The sequence below is a fragment of the Molothrus aeneus genome, unplaced genomic scaffold (genome assembly GCF_037042795.1).
Source record: "Molothrus aeneus isolate 106 unplaced genomic scaffold, BPBGC_Maene_1.0 scaffold_35, whole genome shotgun sequence".
Lineage (NCBI taxonomy): Eukaryota > Metazoa > Chordata > Aves > Passeriformes > Icteridae > Molothrus > Molothrus aeneus.
In genome coordinates, this window is record NW_027099016.1 from 3,685,760 (window position 1) to 3,703,054 (window position 17,295).

The 17,295-nt window shown below is 51.1% G+C and overlaps 2 pseudogenes; one reads left to right on the top strand and one right to left on the bottom strand.

Annotated features, from left to right (window-relative positions):
* LOC136570611 (uncharacterized) overlaps positions 1–17,295 on the top strand; it is a 708,931-nt pseudogene that overhangs the window by 561,026 nt on the left and 130,610 nt on the right.
* LOC136570573 (zinc finger protein 391-like) lies at positions 451–15,551 on the bottom strand (annotated as a pseudogene).

The following is a 17,295-nucleotide window of genomic DNA, read 5'->3' on the forward strand; positions in this document are numbered from 1 at the left end:
GCGATGGGGAGGGGTTGGGGGGGGGGCGGTGATGGGACGGATTTGGGCAAAGAGAGGGGGACAAAGGGTGGGGGTTGGGCCCGGGGGGAGCGGGAGGAGGAGGAGGAGGAGGAGGAGGAGGAGGAGGAGGAGGAGGAGGAGGAGGAGGAGGAGGAGGAGGAAGAGCAGCAGCACCAGATCCCCACGGTTTCCCCGCCCCGCCGGAGCTGCAGCCCCCCCAGCCCTGTCAGCATCGCCCCCTCCCCACATCCCGCAGTGAGCGGGGAGAGAGAGCTCAGCCCTTGTTAAGAATCTCTAATTACTTTAAAATAACTAATACTTTTTAATTTTAATAACATTTTATTTTAATATATGAAAACATCTCTATAATTTACATTTATAGAATTTAAAAATAATTTTAATATTACTTAATAATTCCCTTGACCCCTTGATAATAAAATTGTGTTTTTGTCACGATTCCTCCTCATGGTCGGGTTTCCTGATGGGGGATCTTGTTGGATCAGCGGAAGAAATGCGGCACTCAATATGAGTGATCAGCAAGTCTCCAACTTTATTGATAGTTCACACATATTTATATTGGTGTTAATGAGGCTTATACATATTGCAAAGCTGAGCTCATTATTGGTTAATTACTTATTGGTCAACCAAGCCTACTTCTATATTCTTATGGTTATTTTGTTACTACTTCTACATTCTGCTGAAAATGTCCTCATATTTTTGGCAAGAGTTCCTCTCCTCTATCCTGTTGTTGCACCAAGGGCACAATGTCCTTGTCAGTGGTTGGACACTGACTGCTGAATCCTAGACTTGCCTCCTTCTAACTTAACCAACGCTATTATGTCGATGTGACCTTTCTCAGCTGGCCAGCTGTCCACAAAGCTCTCCACACTTCCCCCGTTTTTCTCTTGAACAAGCGTAGTCTGATTAAATGCAGCAGATACCATCTTTTGCACCATGTTCTGTAGGCATATGCAAAAACATGGCAAAATTAATACTACTAACAAAGCTATAATGCCCACTATAATGCTGACCTTAACAATAGAGCGTAACCATGATCCCAGGCCTAAAGATTTGAGCCATCCATCAATACCAAAGCCTGATTCTACCTGTAGGTTTCCAGTTAACCGCTCCAGTGTGGAAGTAGGCGTGGTTGACCGAGAAGTAATTAACCAATAATGAGCTCAGCTTTGCAATATGTATAAGCCACATTAACACCAATATAAATATGTGTGAACTATCAATAAAGTTGGAGACTTGCTGATCACGCATATTGAGTGCCGCATTTCTTCCGCCGATCCAACAAGTTCCTGGTTTTGAGTCACCAATGCAATTACCTGTAAAGCCTGAAAATATGAGCTCTAATTCAAGGGCTTCTAGGAACACTTAAACCTACAGCAATTCTCCTTCAGAAAACCACAGTAGCTATGTCTCCTATAGAAAGACCAGATAAATCTCTCAGTAACCAGAATGACCCTTTTGCTCCCCTTTATGACTTGCTGAGAAAAAGAATAAAATGGGATTGGACTTCTTTTCAGGAGGAAACATTGCAATTACTGATTTTTGAAGTGACAGCTCACCAAGCACTGGACCCTGTCCATCCCACAGATCCCTTTCAGCTGGAGTACGGATTTGCCTCCTCACAGCTTTCCGTTCATATTTGGCAGCGGGGTCCTGAGGGTCTGACAAAGCCTGTTGGTTTTTATTCCCGTGGTTTCAGAGATACTGAAAAAAGGTCACTGCCTGGGAAGGGGGGTTGTTTGTGGTTGGCTTGGGAAAAGGTAAATGTAAATGATCACAAATTGGTAATTGATGCACTCGGTGCTACACAAAACAACGTTTCTTTGGCTCTCAGTTGTATCCAGGCACAATTGTGGATGCAGTCAGTTGCTGCCTCAATTATAAGAGAAGGTGAAGAAGGCACTTTTCCCACTGAAATTCAGAAAATAATTTGGGACAGTGCCACTGACTTTGAAAGAGAATTCCAATCCTGGTGGAACCTGGTGAATTTTACCTATGACCCCATTGCAAATACAGCCACAGCTTTTGTGTTAACCATACGCAATGCCTCAGAGCATTTGATTTTCCCTGTTATAGCATTAGAACTGAATTACAGCGGAGCTGTTCTCTATCCCATAGAGAATGGGCCCGTCAAATTGGTGAGAAATGGCAAACTGTTAATTTGGAATCTTGTATTGTCCAAGAACAACAAGGGCTCATCTGTGAAAGCAATGCAATCATAGCTCAAGACATTTGTTTAGACACAGAGCAAAAAATATCTGTCATTTTGAAATTTGTCCTAACAAGACTTCTGAAACAGTCCTTACATACATAGGCAATAGATGTGCTTAGAACTGCTTGTCATTTTGTATTTGTAGAAAACGTGGTAGTAGATACTAAAAATCTTTCAAATTTCTGTGCTTGTAACTTTAGCAAAATTGCAGGATGGGATTTCTCTTATGAAGCTCCAGTCACCTCTCACTACCTATTGCAATCCAACTACACACTGATTCACAAACTGATGCCTACTCCTATTGGGATGGATCTCACTTTGGTAAGACAACTGCTGCTCCATTGAGACTTAATTGAAATCCTTGAGAAGATTGAGAAAAACGCACAGAAAGCCCTGGTGACTGTTCATCACAATGTGAGACAGATACCCCGTGTCATGGAAAGGGTGGAGAAAGATGCCGAGCACAGGGGGTGGGATACTCTTTTAGGTGGTCTCCTACTGCCACGGGTGTCCTGAGCAGTCTGCGTCATCCCATTGTTATCCTTTTGATACCAATTCTGCTTGGTTTTATTTTATCAGCAGTCCCATTCGTTATGAATTGGAGCATGAAAGAGCTGACAAGATTGACATCTATAGTTAATGCACACAACTTGGCTGATGTCCCATGCACTGTGGACATCCCCAAGCCTTTGACACAAGGCAATTATGAATGAAGCATATGAGTTTTAGAGTAATCCTGGATTTTCATTTATGATTTTGTGAAAATTATTTTCCACTTTTAGTGAATTATTTTAGACAATCATTTTTAAGTTAATGCTTGTGTTATGATTAGTTTATTTCTTTTTGCTTTTAATTATTTGTGATTTGTTTTGCCAATTTGAGAATTGTTATAAAAATAATACTATTTTAATTAATTAACCACTTGTAAATTGTTTTGAAAATAATACTGTTATAATCAATATTAAGTATGTTTCTTTATTGTCTCCCTTTTTCCCCTCTTTTTCCTATCCTTTCTTTTCCTCCTTTTTCTCTCTCTCTCTTTTCTCTCTCTCTCTGTCATACTGTCTCTACATTTCCAAGTATAGTACCAATGTACAGCAAGTCATAAAGACCCATCAGCAACACTCCAGAGTTCTGCTGATGAAGATCCCTTCAAGACAATTGTGAGTCACGGGGTCGTGTGAGAGTCTGTCCGAATTTTCCCTCATCTGCCTCACGATCGTCACTGGGGGACCACTGAAGAGAAGACCCCCCCTGTCTTAAATCTCTGGCTCCAAAGGAGAAAGTCATGTGCCTGAGACCTGAGAGCGTTGCCGAGCCATTGTTTGCACGGGTGTTGTTTGCTGTGTGCTACACTGAGCCCAATGAGAAGAAGAAGGAAGCACCGTGCCCTTTGTGCAACAACAGCCTTGGGAGCTGTCCCACCTCTCAGCCTGGCTGGACTTCTCCTGAGTTCTGGGTGGTCCCCCCACAGAAGACCCTCACCTGTTTTACAACCACCGTGACAGACAGACTGAGATGTAAGGAGCCTCTCCATCAAGGACTGAGACATGAAACCCCCATGTGAAAAGGCCCCTCTGCTCCTTCCAAGGACTGGGACTGAAACCCCCAGCCCGGGGCAGGTGTGTGGGGGAGGCAAGCTGACCAAAGCGAGATGTTTGCCTGCAGGTTGTGACCGCTGGACCAAGAACACAATGGCTCTCGTTTACTGCTGAGAGCATGGACTACCTGTTACATCTATTCCTTATTGTATCTGTTTCCCCCCTCCCCGGCAATTTCCAATAGAGTTATCATAATAAAAACCTCTGAGTTAGCGAGAGACTTGGAGATCTCCCCAACGTAACAGGCGGATCCTCGACTGGACTGGACCAAAGGACTTCGTCTCTACGTTTGGTAGCTCTATCCCCCTCTTTCTCTCTCTCTCTCTTTTGTCTGTCTCTTCCTCTATCTTTTTCTCTCCCTTAATCCCTCTCGCATTTTGCTGTGGTCATTCAATAAAGGTGCATTTGTTTCGATTATCATTGCAAACCCCCTTGTACCGTGTCGGTTCTTTTTGCACCCTGAGATCAAATCCACGAACCATCACGAAACCCGTCCGTGAGGACGGATCGTGACACCCCCCGAGGACCCCTCCCAAAATTCCCCCCCAAAGCCCCCACAGCACCCCGAGACCCCGCTAAAACCCCCTCAAGTTCCCCCCAGATCCTCCCCAAATGCCCCCTAAACGTCCTCAAGACCCCTCCCCAAATTCCCCTCACAACCCCTCCAGGACCCCTCACCTGTTCCTGCGCCTCCTCAGCAGCTCCCGGAGCCCCCCGTCCTCTCCCAGCGCCTCCCCCGCTCTCTCCAGCGCCTCCCGCAGGACCCGCTCGAGCCCGGGGCGGCTCCCGGGGGTCCCTGAGGGGGTCCCGGGGGGCGGCGGGGGGGAGGGGGCGCCCGCTCCATGCCCGGCCCCGGGGTCAGGGGGCGCCGCTTCGGCTCGGCTCTGATTGGCTGGAGCAGCGCGGGGAGGGCGGGAGTTGCTGAGAGGAGACGCCCGATGATTGGTTGGTTTCGTAGAGGGCGTGGTGATTGACAGAAGAGGGTGGGGGAGGCGGGCTTTGGCGAGGGGAGATTGAGGGGAGATTTGGCACGGTGATTGGTTGGTTGAGCTCGAAAGAGGCGGGAGTAGCTGCAGGGAAACCTGCGGTGATTGGTTGGTTCGGCATGTGAGAGGCGGGTGTGTCTGAGGGGAGGCGTGCAGTGATTGGTTGGATCGGCGCACGGGGAGGCCGGAGTTCCTGAGAGGAGACGCCCGGTGATTGGTAGGTTTGGGGCGGGGTTCGCCGTGATTCGTTAATTTGGGAGATGAAGCGCGGTGATTGGATGGTTGGGGGCGGGGCGCGCCGCTATTGGCTGGGAAACCTCCGGGATTTTTAAGGGAACATTTCCAGGTTTTTGGAGAAAAACTCTCAGATTTTTATGGAAAAATTCCCATATTTTTGCAGGAGAAACATTCCCGGATTTTTTGACCCCACATGACCCCAAAAACCCAAAAAAACCCAAAGCACTGGAAATAAACCCCAAATAACCCCCAAAAAACCCAAACAATACCGTAAATCCCCTAAATAAGCCCGAACAAATCCAAATAACCCCAAAAAAACAAAATAACCACCCAAATAAACCCATAAAACCCCAAATGATTTCAATTACACCTAAAACAATGCCATATACACCAAGATAAACCCAACGAACCTCAAATAATTCCAAATAAGCCCAAATAAACCCAAATAAGCCCAAACAAACCGAAATACTTCAAAATAACCCTAAATAAACAGAAATGACCCAAGTAAACCCCAAGATAAACCCCAAATAGTCCATAAATAACCCCAAATAAACCCCAAGTAACCCCAGTTCCTCCTGTCCCCACTCTAAAACAGATCCTGACCAATCAGAACGCGCGGCACTGATGACGATCCACTCGCTGGGCAGAAACTCAGAGCACTGGCCCTGCTCAGCGATTTTAAACCAATCAGCGCCCGGCCCGACTCTGACTCATCAGGTGCCAGGCACAGACCAAGGCCTCTCACTGCGGTAAACACTCACAGACCGCGCGGGGTAATTTCCAGCCAATCAGAGCGTGTCTCGCTGATGACTCATCAGTTGCCAGGAGCGGAACTTGGGGAGGGGGGTAAGGTGACCCTGGGGATGGGCTGGGGATCCCAAATTAATGCAAAACAGGGTCGGGACCCAAAAACGGAGCAGGAGGGGCCTGGAGCCCCCAAAACCAAACACGGGGGAGGGGACTGGGGGAACGATTGGAAACGGGGCGGGGGGGAGGGTGGAGAAAAGACAGGGGTGGGACCCCAGAATTGAGCTGGGAGGAGGATGGGACCCCCATGTCGAGGTGGGAGGGGTATGGGACCCCTAAAGTAAGCTGGGAGGGGTATGGGATCCCAAAACTGAGCTGGGAGGGGGATGGGACACCCCAAATTGAGCTGGGAGGGGGGTGGGACCTCCAAAAGGGAGGAAGGCAATTTTGTTCCTGGAATATGTAAATGAGTTTATTGATATGCATGAGGGTCTATGAATATGCAACAGGCTGATGTCATGGGAGACCAGGACCATCGACCAAAGATTGTTATGACCACCAAGATGCCCCAGTTATTTTTGGGGACACCTCTTAATTAATCTGGTTTTAATTCCATCAGCCTGTTGCATATTCTTAGAGCCTTATGCATATCCATTACCTAATTTACATATTTCAGGAACTATTTTACATGGCCCGTCCTTGGGGGTGTCTCCCCATTTCAGGAGCCTCCATTGAAATGGAAAATGTAAACCCGCTCCCTTTGAAAAAAAAAATTATTACTATTATTATTATTATTACTATTATTCTTATCAATAGAATAAACAACTATAAAAATTAGAATTAATTTTGAAATTAAGGGGCTCTCAGGCAAAGATATGGGAGTAGAAATACAGTTCTTTATTAGGAAAAATTGAAAATACAAATGCAGTAGTAGAAACAAAAAAAATGAGTGAGAGAGTCACAATCCTCTGGGAATCCAGTGGACAATGAGGATGATCCTTTGGGAATCCCGTGGGAAAAGGGCTGATCCTTTGGGAATCCATTTCTTGTCCCCCAAAAACAGGACAAAAGCAGAGCCATGGAGTTTTTATAGGGTATCCCAAGGGCGGAGTTGGGGTTTGGGTCAGGGGAGGAGCTCCTAGCTACACAAGAAGGGTGAGATCAAATTCCTGCCTCTTATCAACAACAGCACTCCACACAGAACCTGTCCCCAAATCCTAAATTCCCTCTAAAACAACTGAGAAATTATGGAACTTCAGATATATTCAATCAATTTCCTTCATTTAACCTAGTCTGGGGTGTTTTTAAAGAATGAAGGTGAAGCAGAGGAAAATTAAGGCAAAACCAAAAGGAGAAGCAGCCAGGTGTGCTCCCAACATGGATCACAGGGAATGTGAGTGACCAGGGTTGTGCCCAAAGTGCCTCCTCCAGTGGGGGATGGAGCTGGAGCAGCGCACGAAGCTCTGCCCGCACTCGGGGCACTCACAGGGCTTCCCTTACCGGTGCCTCCGTTGGTGTTGGGTTAAGTTAGAGCTGCTGGAGAAGCTCTTCCCACACTGGGGACACTCGTAGGGCCTCTCCCCTGTGTGGATGCGCCGATGGGTGATGAGGGTGGAGTTCTGCCTGAATCCCTTCCCACAGTCAGGGCACTGGAAGGGCCTCTCCTCTCTGTGAATCCAATAGTGCTGGAGGAGACAGGACCTGGTCTGAAACCTCTTCCTGCATTTATCACACTCGTAGGGCCGTTCCCCAGTGTGGATGCGCTGGTGGGTGATGAGGGTGGAGTTGTACTTGAATCCCTTCCCACACTCAGGGCATTGGAAGGGCCTCTCCTCTGTGTGAGTCTGATAGTGCCGGAGGAGATGGGAGCTGGTCTGAAACCTCTTCCCACACTTGGAACACTCATAGGGCTTCTCCCCAGTGTGGGTCCTCTGGTGCGTGATCAGGGTGGAGCTCTCTCCAAAGCTCTTCCCACACTCCCCACACTCGTAGGGCCGTTCCCCAGTGTGGATCCTCTGGTGCACAATCAGGTCGTAGTTCCACCTGAAGCTCTTCCCACACTCCACGCACCTGTGGGGCTTCTCCCCATCATGGAGCTGCTCATGGAGCACCAGCTCCGAGCTCTGGCTCCATCTCTGGCCGCCTTCCCGGCCCAGGCTGGCTCTTTCTCTCTCACATCCCCGCCATCTGCGTTTGCAGCCTCTCCTTGTGCGGCATCTCTGGGGCTTTTCCTCCCCATTGGTTTCCTGCGCCATGGAGCCGCTCAAAACGGCCTCTGCCACCAGGTTCTGCCGCGGGCATTTGTCCTCCCTGCTCTCCATGCTCAGCTCCTGCTCTGGGGGAGGAAGGACAAGGACAGGATGGGATTTGCCTCCGTGCCACAGGCAAGGGCAAGGAGATCCCCTCAGGGCGTCCCTGGCAGCCGCCACCGGCACCCCCCGATGTCCCCCCAAGGGGCCTTTTCTGCTCAGCCTTGGACTTCTTCATTCTCCAAACATCCCCCCAAAAACCCCAACCCAGGGACTCCCCGGGATATCCGGGCCGAGCTCCCCCTCCCCGCTCACCGGAGCCATGGGGGGGGGCGATGATCCCACAGGTGGGGGCTGCGAATTCAGGCAGAGATCGACGGCCTGGCTCCCTCAGCTCAGCCTCGATCCGCCTTTGTCCCTCCTCTTCCTCCCGCTCCTCCCCTTCCATTCCCCCTCCCTCCTCCTCCTCCTCTGTCTTATCTCCCCCTCCTCCTCCTCTGTCATCCCTCCCCTTCCATCCCTCCTCCTCCTCCTCGCTAACCCCACCTCCTTTTCCTCCCTCCATCGATGCTCTCTCTCCGCCTTCATCCCTCCTCTTCCATCCCTCCTCCCCCTGCTCCTCCCCCCTAACCCCACCTCCTCCTCCCCCTTCATCCCTGCCCTTCCCTGCCTCCTCCTCCTCCCCCAGCAGCAGCCACACCCTCGGTGCCCCGTTCCCGCAGCCCTCGCAGCCCGCGGCAGGAGCGGCGATGGAGCCGGGACAGGTCGGCATGGGCAGCGCGGGGCTCTCGGCTGCTCCCAGCCGCTGCGGGCGGGGGGAACCCGGCCCGGGCCAAAGGAGAGGCAAACTGGGCAAACTGGGGGCACATCACAAAGCTAAGGATGCAGCAGAAAATGGAGCTGAAAGAGTTATGTTAATATTAACTCCAAACCAGGAAAAACTGGAAATTCCAAAGGTTACGGAAGATGAGAAAAAAGAATCAAAAGAGATAGGAAGTGAACAAGATAAATCAAGGAAATGGAAACTTCTTGATGGAAGAAAATTACTTAATAAAATGTGCTTACTAGGAAAACATTAGAAGACATGCATCAGAAAACCCACTAGGGTAATCAAGCTTTGTGTGATCATTTTTTAAGGAACTATGGATGCACTGGGATTTTTGGAGGAGCAAAGCAAGTTACTGAAAGATGCTTAAATTGCCAAAGGATAAATAAAAAGGTGATGAGAAAAACAACATTAGGAGGTTGTGAGTTAGCTCACTGACCATTTGAAAGAATCCAAGCAGAAGTTTAGATTTGTTAGGTTCTGGATTTATTTGTAAAAACTCCCGTTTAATCTAGAAGAAAGAGAATATGCCATAGGTTAGACAGGAGATTTTAGGAGAATAAAAATCTTTAAAGTATCAGCAACACCCGAGATAAAACAGGAAAAGAAAAAGGGGAAATGAAAGGGAGGGGAACAAGAGGAAGAATCAGAAAGAGAGTGAGATCCTTTGCAGCTCTTGCCCCCTCCGTTCGCGGCCGAGGCGCCTGTCCCGGGTCCCGGCTCGCTGCCCGCCTCAGCTCCGCCTGCCCCGGTTTCCATCCCAGGTGCGGGCTCACTGCCCAGGGCAGCTCCACCTGCCCCGGCGCTGGCGGTGAATTTGTGTGCCCTGCTCCCACTGCCTGGCCCGCGGCCGCTCTGCCGGCCATGCTGGGGAAGATGGGGTTGCTCTGTCCTGCCGCGTGGGCCGAGGTCACCGCGCCGACCGCACCAAGGGCGGGTCCCAGCCATCCCATCCCCAGCTGCCCTGCCCGTGCCAGCTGCGCTGGGCACCGCCGCTGCTGCTGCCGGGGTCTCCCACCTGCCTTTTCTCTGCCGGGAGCTGCCGGATCAGCCGCCATAAGCCATGTGGGGGCTGCCCGCGCTCCGGCTCAGTCTCCACGGGAACATCCCCCTCTGCCGATTCCGGCAGCAGACCCTGCCCACACTCCCACCGAGCCTCGGCGGGATATCCTCCCCTGACCCCACTCCTGCTCTGAGTTACATCCCCTTGGTAACCACAGCTCCAGCTGTTCAGGGAAACTCTCTCTCTCTATAGGAAGCACCTTATTGAAACACTAGGAGCTCAGCTAAAAGACAGTCCTCTCCAAATTCTTTCCCAAAACACAGGAGAAAGGCTAGAGAAGGTAAAAAAGTGAAAGAGTTAGATGAAGGGATTGCTCTATTTCCGTTAAGAGAGGTTCCCATGGCAGGGATGCGCTGCCCTGCCCCGCGGGAGCCACCAGCGCCCCTGCCGGCCGTGCCCGGAACTGCACCCAAGGGGAAAGCGCCGCAGCCGAAAGGCCGGGACTGGCTCCGGGCTCTGTTTGTTGTCACTGCCGGAGCTGGTGTTGTTTGTTTACTTTACTTACACACTAGAAAAGAACTGCTGTTCCTATTCCCATAGCTTTGCCTGAGAGCCCCTTGATTCCACTAGTCTAAAAATTAAGAGGGAGGGGCTTTGCATTCTCCATTCCAAGAGAGGCTTTTTCTGCCTTCCCAAGCAGACACCTGTCTTGTAAAGCAAGACAAGCACCCACAGGCACTGAGGGGGCTGCAGGAGGGGCAGAAGAAGGCCCTGCAGCACTTGGGCACAAAGGCCCAGCGGTGAATGCAAGAAGGGAGCAGCAAAAGGCCAAGCTGAAGACAAAGGCAAGGGCAGAGCTCCTACAGCCCCTGAGGGATCAGCCCCAGGGCCCAAGGGGGCCCCAGCACCCAGGGCACGGGCTCGGCCACAAGCACCCGGCAGAGGCATTGCCCTCCTCGGCAGGGGACAGCCCACCCAAACAGCCCCTGGCAAGGAATCAGGGCTCCAGCTGCAGGGCACAAGGACACTGCAAGCACAGACAGCAGCACCCTCAGGACCAGCAAGTCCACCCCTTGATGGACATGGATTGGCAGGGCTGTCACAGCTCCCATCACACCAGGGACCCTCCACACTGGAGCCCTTGAGAACATTCAGCTCGGTCTGCATTGAGAAGAGGCCTCTCCTGATGGACACAGGGGCCTCTCAATCCACTCTGAATCTTAGACCTAAGGGGGAAAAATGCAAAAGATTTGTTTGATTAGTGACGGGATAAGTGGGAAAGATGTATGGTTTTATTCAACCACTATTAGTAGATCTGGGAGATGGATTGGAAATCCATGAAGTTTTATTTGCTCCTAATTGTTACCATGATTTACTGGGAAGGGATTTGAGCGCTAAACTCAGAACACAAATTAATATTATAAAAGGTGATACAGAGGCCAGTTCTGTTGTACCTCTGTGTCAAATGTCTGGCCAGGCCTATGCTGAAGTGAACCCAGAAGTGTGGGCAGCCCCAGGGAAATAGGGAAAATTAGATATGGAGCCTCTCCAAAGTACTCTGAAGCAACCAGGACAAGTGGTGTCTAAAAGCAACAGCCTGTTCCAGGGGAGGGAAGGAAGGGGAATCAGACAAAGCGCAGGTCACCGCCCCATGCTCAGCTCAACCCAAGGAGCTCTGGGTGCTTGTAAGAGCCTGGCACTGAAATGCCCTGGGCAGGAAGGCTTCAATATCTTCTGCTGACACCATGGCACCTAACAGGGGGGCAAAAGCAATTCTGACTGCTTCAGCAAGCACTGGATCAGAGATCAAGGTAGATTCTCCCACAGGAAGCTGGGCTGGCACAGAGCCTGCCCTGGGACTTTGCTGTTGCCAACACCCAGCCAGGACATCGGCTCCTGCCTAAGGAGTGCAAAGCAGCACCACTGGTGGCCAAGGGGCCCATGCCAAGTGTCCCTGAGGCCAGAAACAGCCGCCAGCACAGCTGAACACGGGGGGACCCCTCAGCCTGGCCTCAGGGGCTCTGAAGCCCCGGAGATTTGCACTTCCCGCCTGCAGCAGGACCATGGGAGCCCCCACTGAGCCTGCCCTGAAGGCAACGCAGCAGCAGCCAGGGCTCCACAGCGGGCCAAGCCCCTGGGCCTGCCCACAGATCCTCTGCTCAAACCCTCGGAAATCCTGGCCACCCTCCTCTGGCACCTCCAGCCACTGCGGCCAAGCCTTGCTGCCACTGCTGCAGCTTCAGCGCTGGCTGGGCCTGCACTGCCACAGCTGCTGGGGAGCACCACGGCACAATTCCACTCTGGGGCTCACCCACACCCACACTCTGGGCTGACTGGGACCGCATTGCTGCAAAATGTACCCATTTTGGTTCTTTTAAATCTTCTTTCTCTGCTCAGGCTTGGTTTGTCTTTGCCTTGGGAAAGGAATTTTAAAGGTTTTATTTAAGGGGTGTTACACCACTCAATGGAGATGAGTTTAACATCTCAACTGACTGGGAATAGCCCAAAAGACACTGTGAAAAACACATGTATTTTATGATTGGCTTTTCGCAAATATTAAAATGAATATTATATGTGTTGTGTTAGAAAGTAATGCTGTATTAGTTTTCTTAAGTACTGCATTAAATATAGTTTTAAGTTATAAAAAAATTGTTAAAATAGAAACAATGCTATGTAGGATACTTTTTTTAAAAAGAAAGGACTCGCAGTGAGATAGCAGCCACAGGACACCTAAATCTTTCAGAGAAGAAGAATTTATGGCCCTCTTATCAGAAGAAACCAACTTCGTCCTGCCTCGAAGGTGCTATTAGGATTTGGAAGAAGAAGTTGATGATGACCAGACAGAATCCTGTATTTGAATGGAATTTATGCATCATGTATGAAGTGTATGAATATGCAACAGGCTATTGTTTTTAAGGGTTAATCTTTTGTTAACGGGTGTCCTTTTTCCGGTGTCCTTTTTCGGGCTCCTGCTGCCCAGAAAAAGGTACCCGGTCATCCCTAACACTTTGTCTTTATTGTCTCATATTGTCCTAATTCAGTTTGTCCAAATTATTATTACTCCAATTGTATTACTATTTTTAGAACCATTTTATTACTATTAAACTTTTAAAATTTTGGAAACAAGTGATTGGCGTTTTTAACAGACACCCACAGAGATAACGACCAGCAACGAAACATCAACGCCCAGCAGCAAACAGCAACCAACAGCTACCCCAGACACTGCCCCCGGCACAGCTGGAGACACCTGGTCTGGAAAAGGCTGACAAGGAAATCCAGGAGTGTGGACCGAATTCACAGCAGAGGGGAAGAAATCCGTGTCCAACAGGAAACCAAATACTAAAAACCTACACAACTTGGAAGCAATGAACATTAAAGCAGGGGATTTAGATTGGTTCAGACTACATAAAGTTTAGGAAAAATCTAGTAAAACTCACATGCCATGGAATGATTTTCTCTGCACAGCCAGGGTATTTGTGAAAGAAATTATTTCTGTTGCACATCCTGGCCAGAACCAAGCAATGCCTTGACACTCTAACACTAAAGAGATTCTTGGAGAGTTTTTGTTTTCCCTGCAGCTGCAGTGACAAAATTACAACAAAAGAAAAATGTTTCATATATGCTTTCTCACTTTATTTTGTCAGGAAGGTTTGGGACAGAAGTGTGAGAATCAAGTTTTGGTCTGGCTTTTTCCATGTTCACCTTTAGGCTGAATTCTGGAAAAAATTACAAGAGCTTTAAAGGTGACCATTTATTTCATAAATAGTTAATAGATTGTTTCAACATTGTTTAAAGAAAAAAACAAACCCAAAAAACCAAAACAAAAACCTAAACTAAAGAAAAGGAAAAAAGCAAAAAAAGAAACAGATTCTGAGCAGGGCACATGTGAGTCACTGGATGGCTGCCCTGGAAGAGAAGCTTCATTCCAGGCAGCCTGCAGAGGAGCTTTAGAAATGCAAATGAACACTGCTGGGCAAAGCCTGGACAATGTACCTGGGTCTCTTGCCTGGGGCAGGAATTGGGCTGATTCCCTCTGCCCTCACCCCAAGCTCTGCCTGCTTGCCCTGATGGAATTTGCACAGCTCAAGGCAGAGCCCAGGGTGAGGATATCTGACCCTGCAACAGAAACGGGTGAAGCTGCAAAGGGAAACGGCAAATGGAGAATGTTGGGAAAACTTCACTATAAATAAATGGGGGGGAATCGTCCCTCTGCCCACTCCAACATGTGCTGTCACTGTCAGTATTATATACAGGGTATATTAGAGCACTGGGGATTTTTTGCTACCAGAAATTAAGAGAAATCAGTTGGGAATCCAAGTATTTGATGTTTAAATTACAAAAAAATCGGCCAATTGATGCAGCCCTGGCTCCTCAGGCAGTGCAAACAATGGGAAAAACATCAACGCCCACCAGAACAAATCCTACAACACCTTGGACCAGCCCCTGGGAACCCAAACCAATTCATATCAGGAGCCACAGAACCCATTTCTCATTTCAATGGCATCATTAGATTACAAGCTGTCCTCGGAATAACCAACCAGACAGCTCCAGCTCCTGACCTTCCTGCTGAGCAATCCACTGAAATGAGGAACACAACATTTCACCATGGGATGGGATCAGATTATCTGTTAGTAGAAAAAAGAGGAGTTTGTGGAAAATTAAATTACTCCAACTGCTGTTGGCCAATAGATGACTAAGGAAAAGTGCTGAAACAGATAACAAAGGAAACAAGAAAGCAGCTCATGTTCCACCCCAAACGTGGAAAGGATGGGAAGGGGTCACGGTTTTGTGGCTCTCTGGCAGACCATGGGTTAAACGAATGCTGTTTCTCCTCTGTTGTGCTACAGCAACTCTCACCTTTTTACCGTGCTCCACACCTTGAGAGTGCAGCTCATTCAGCAGCTGAGAGAGGGGCCAGGGACTTGTAGATCAGGAAGTAACGGGCGAAACCACCAGCTTCAATAATTGTTACTAAATAACATGGACTGCTGCTCACAGAAAGTCCCGCTAATTTCCTGAACTTCCAGAAGAACAAAGACTTAACAGAGCCGTGCATATCGGCTGTTATACAAAAGTGGGAATGCACATTAACGAGGACATGCAGTGGGCAGATGTGGAAGTCTGAACCTTCCAAGTACCTCAGCCAGTGGGCAAAGGGAGAGGGAGATGAGCCGGGAAAATGAGGATAAAAAGGAGGCTGCGAACTACAACAATGGCAGAGAGCGCACGGCAAATGCCCCACGGCCTCTCCCTCTGCTCAGCAATAAAGTCACTTGTACAGGACTCCTCTGTCTCCTCGGGGCACAGAAACCTCCGGCCACGTCAATTTCCCCGCACAGCCCCGGGCACGGGGCAGCCGCCTCTGTCCCAGCCACAGCAACCGGGCCGAGCCAGCGCTGCTCCGGCAGCGGCTCCTGCCGAGGCAGCGGCGGCAAGGAGACCGCGGGCAGCCGCTCCCGCAGCGCCCTCACGCCAGCGGCAACACGCGCCGGACACGGCACAACGAACCCGCCTGAGCCCCCTGCCGCCCTCGAGGCCCGCAGCGAGCCGCGAGCCCCCGCACAACCCAGCGCGGCTCCCACCTGCGCTGCGACCGCCTCCCAGCTCCGCCGCCGCCTCACCGCGCTCCGGCCGCTGCCGCCGCTCCCGGGCCCGCACAGACGCTCCGCCAATGGCGCCACGGCCGCCCTCAGGCCGCCACCGGGGCCCTGCCCCGCCCCGATCCCACCAATCAGCGCTCCAGAACCACGACTGACGGCACCGTCGCCCAATCGCAGCCAGGGGCGGGCTCTGCACACGGCACAGCCTCGCCCCGCGCTCTCAGGGCTCCCCGGGCTGCGTGAGGGCAGAGCCGGAGATGAGGAACAGCCCTGGAACGGGCCCGGGCCCGAGGGGATTGAGCTGAAAACACAAACAAACTTCTCCGCACCTCCCGCCACGGCTTTCCCGGCACTGCGGCTTCGGTGGCACTGGCTCACTGGGAAGCCCTGGAGCCTCACTTCTCCTACCTCTAATTAGGAGCAGCAGTGCATCGCTTTGATTTCCCCCAAAAAGGGAAAACCACCCCAAATTCATGTGGATGAGTGGGGGAGGGTAGGGATTTATGGCAGAAAACTCCAAAAACTCAGAGCAGGATAATGAGAAGTAAGTGAAGAGCCTTAAATCCAGCCTTCCCCCACGCCTCCCTCCTTCCAGCTGCACCTCCTGCCCCGGCAGTGCCGGAGACAGGGAATGGGGCCGTGCTCACTTCATGCCCCGGGGCTTCTCCCTCTGCTCGGGGACAGGAGTCGTTCCCCTGCTGCACCCTGGGCTCTCTCCCACCGGAGACTTCTCCAGGAACTTCTCCAAGCTGAGTCCATCCCACGGGGCACAGCCCCCCTCCAAGTGCTGCAGCGTGGGTCACTGTGCCCCGGGGTCAGTCCTGCCAGGACAGGCTGCTCCAGCGGGGCCCCTCTGGCCACGGGGGCACAGCCTCCTCTGAGGCATCCCCGTGCTCCAGCGTGGCTGCTCCGGGGGCTGCAGGGGGATCTCTGCATCCCGTGGATCTGCGGGGGGATCTCTGCATCCCCGTAGATCTCTGCATCTGGCACTGCCGTTTTTTGAGGAGCCAGGAATAGGCTGAGCTCTGCCTGAAGCTCTTCTCACATTCCCCACACTCTTCCCGGCACAGGGAGGGTTTTACCTCCTCACAACTCTCCAGGCTGGGTTTGCAGCCCCTCCTCTTGTGGGATCTCTGGGGCTTTTCCTCCCTGTTGGATTCCTGCGCCGTGGAGCTGTTCCAAATGGCCTCTTCCACGAGGTTCTGTGGCAGGGATTTGTTCTCCCTGGTCTCTGTCTGCAGCTCAGTGCCTGGGGGAGGAAGGACAAGGAGAGGAAGAGACAGGGAGAAGGGAAAAGGAAAAGGCAGGAGGAGAGGAAGGAACAAGAAGGAACAAGGGAGGAAGGAGATGGGAAAGGAACGTGGATGGATGAAGGACAGAATGAGGAGAAGAAGGAGGGTGGACAAGGAGAAGATGGAATTTGCCTCCATGCCAGAGGGAAGGGGAAGGAGATCCCCCCAGTCCATCCCTGGCAGGATGGCGTTGGCAGTGAGGCTGTCCTGCAGCGATGCTGGGCTGGGAGATGGAGCAGCAGGGAGGGGAAAGGGGCAGTGATTCCTCCTGCCCTGCCTGGCTGTCCCAGTCTGGAATGTCCTGGCTCTGCCGAGGCCCTTGGAGCGTCCGGCACTCAGGAGCCCGGAGCTCACGGCTGCTTTATAAAGCTGACAAAGTCGGCAGGATGGGTCTGGGTATGATCTCAGCAAACTGGGTTTATTGGTACAGGAACAGGGGACAGAGCTGAACAGGGTCCAGGGACAAAGACAGGGTGCAAGCCGAGGGCACAGGGGGTTTTTATATGGGGTAGTGAGGGTGGAGC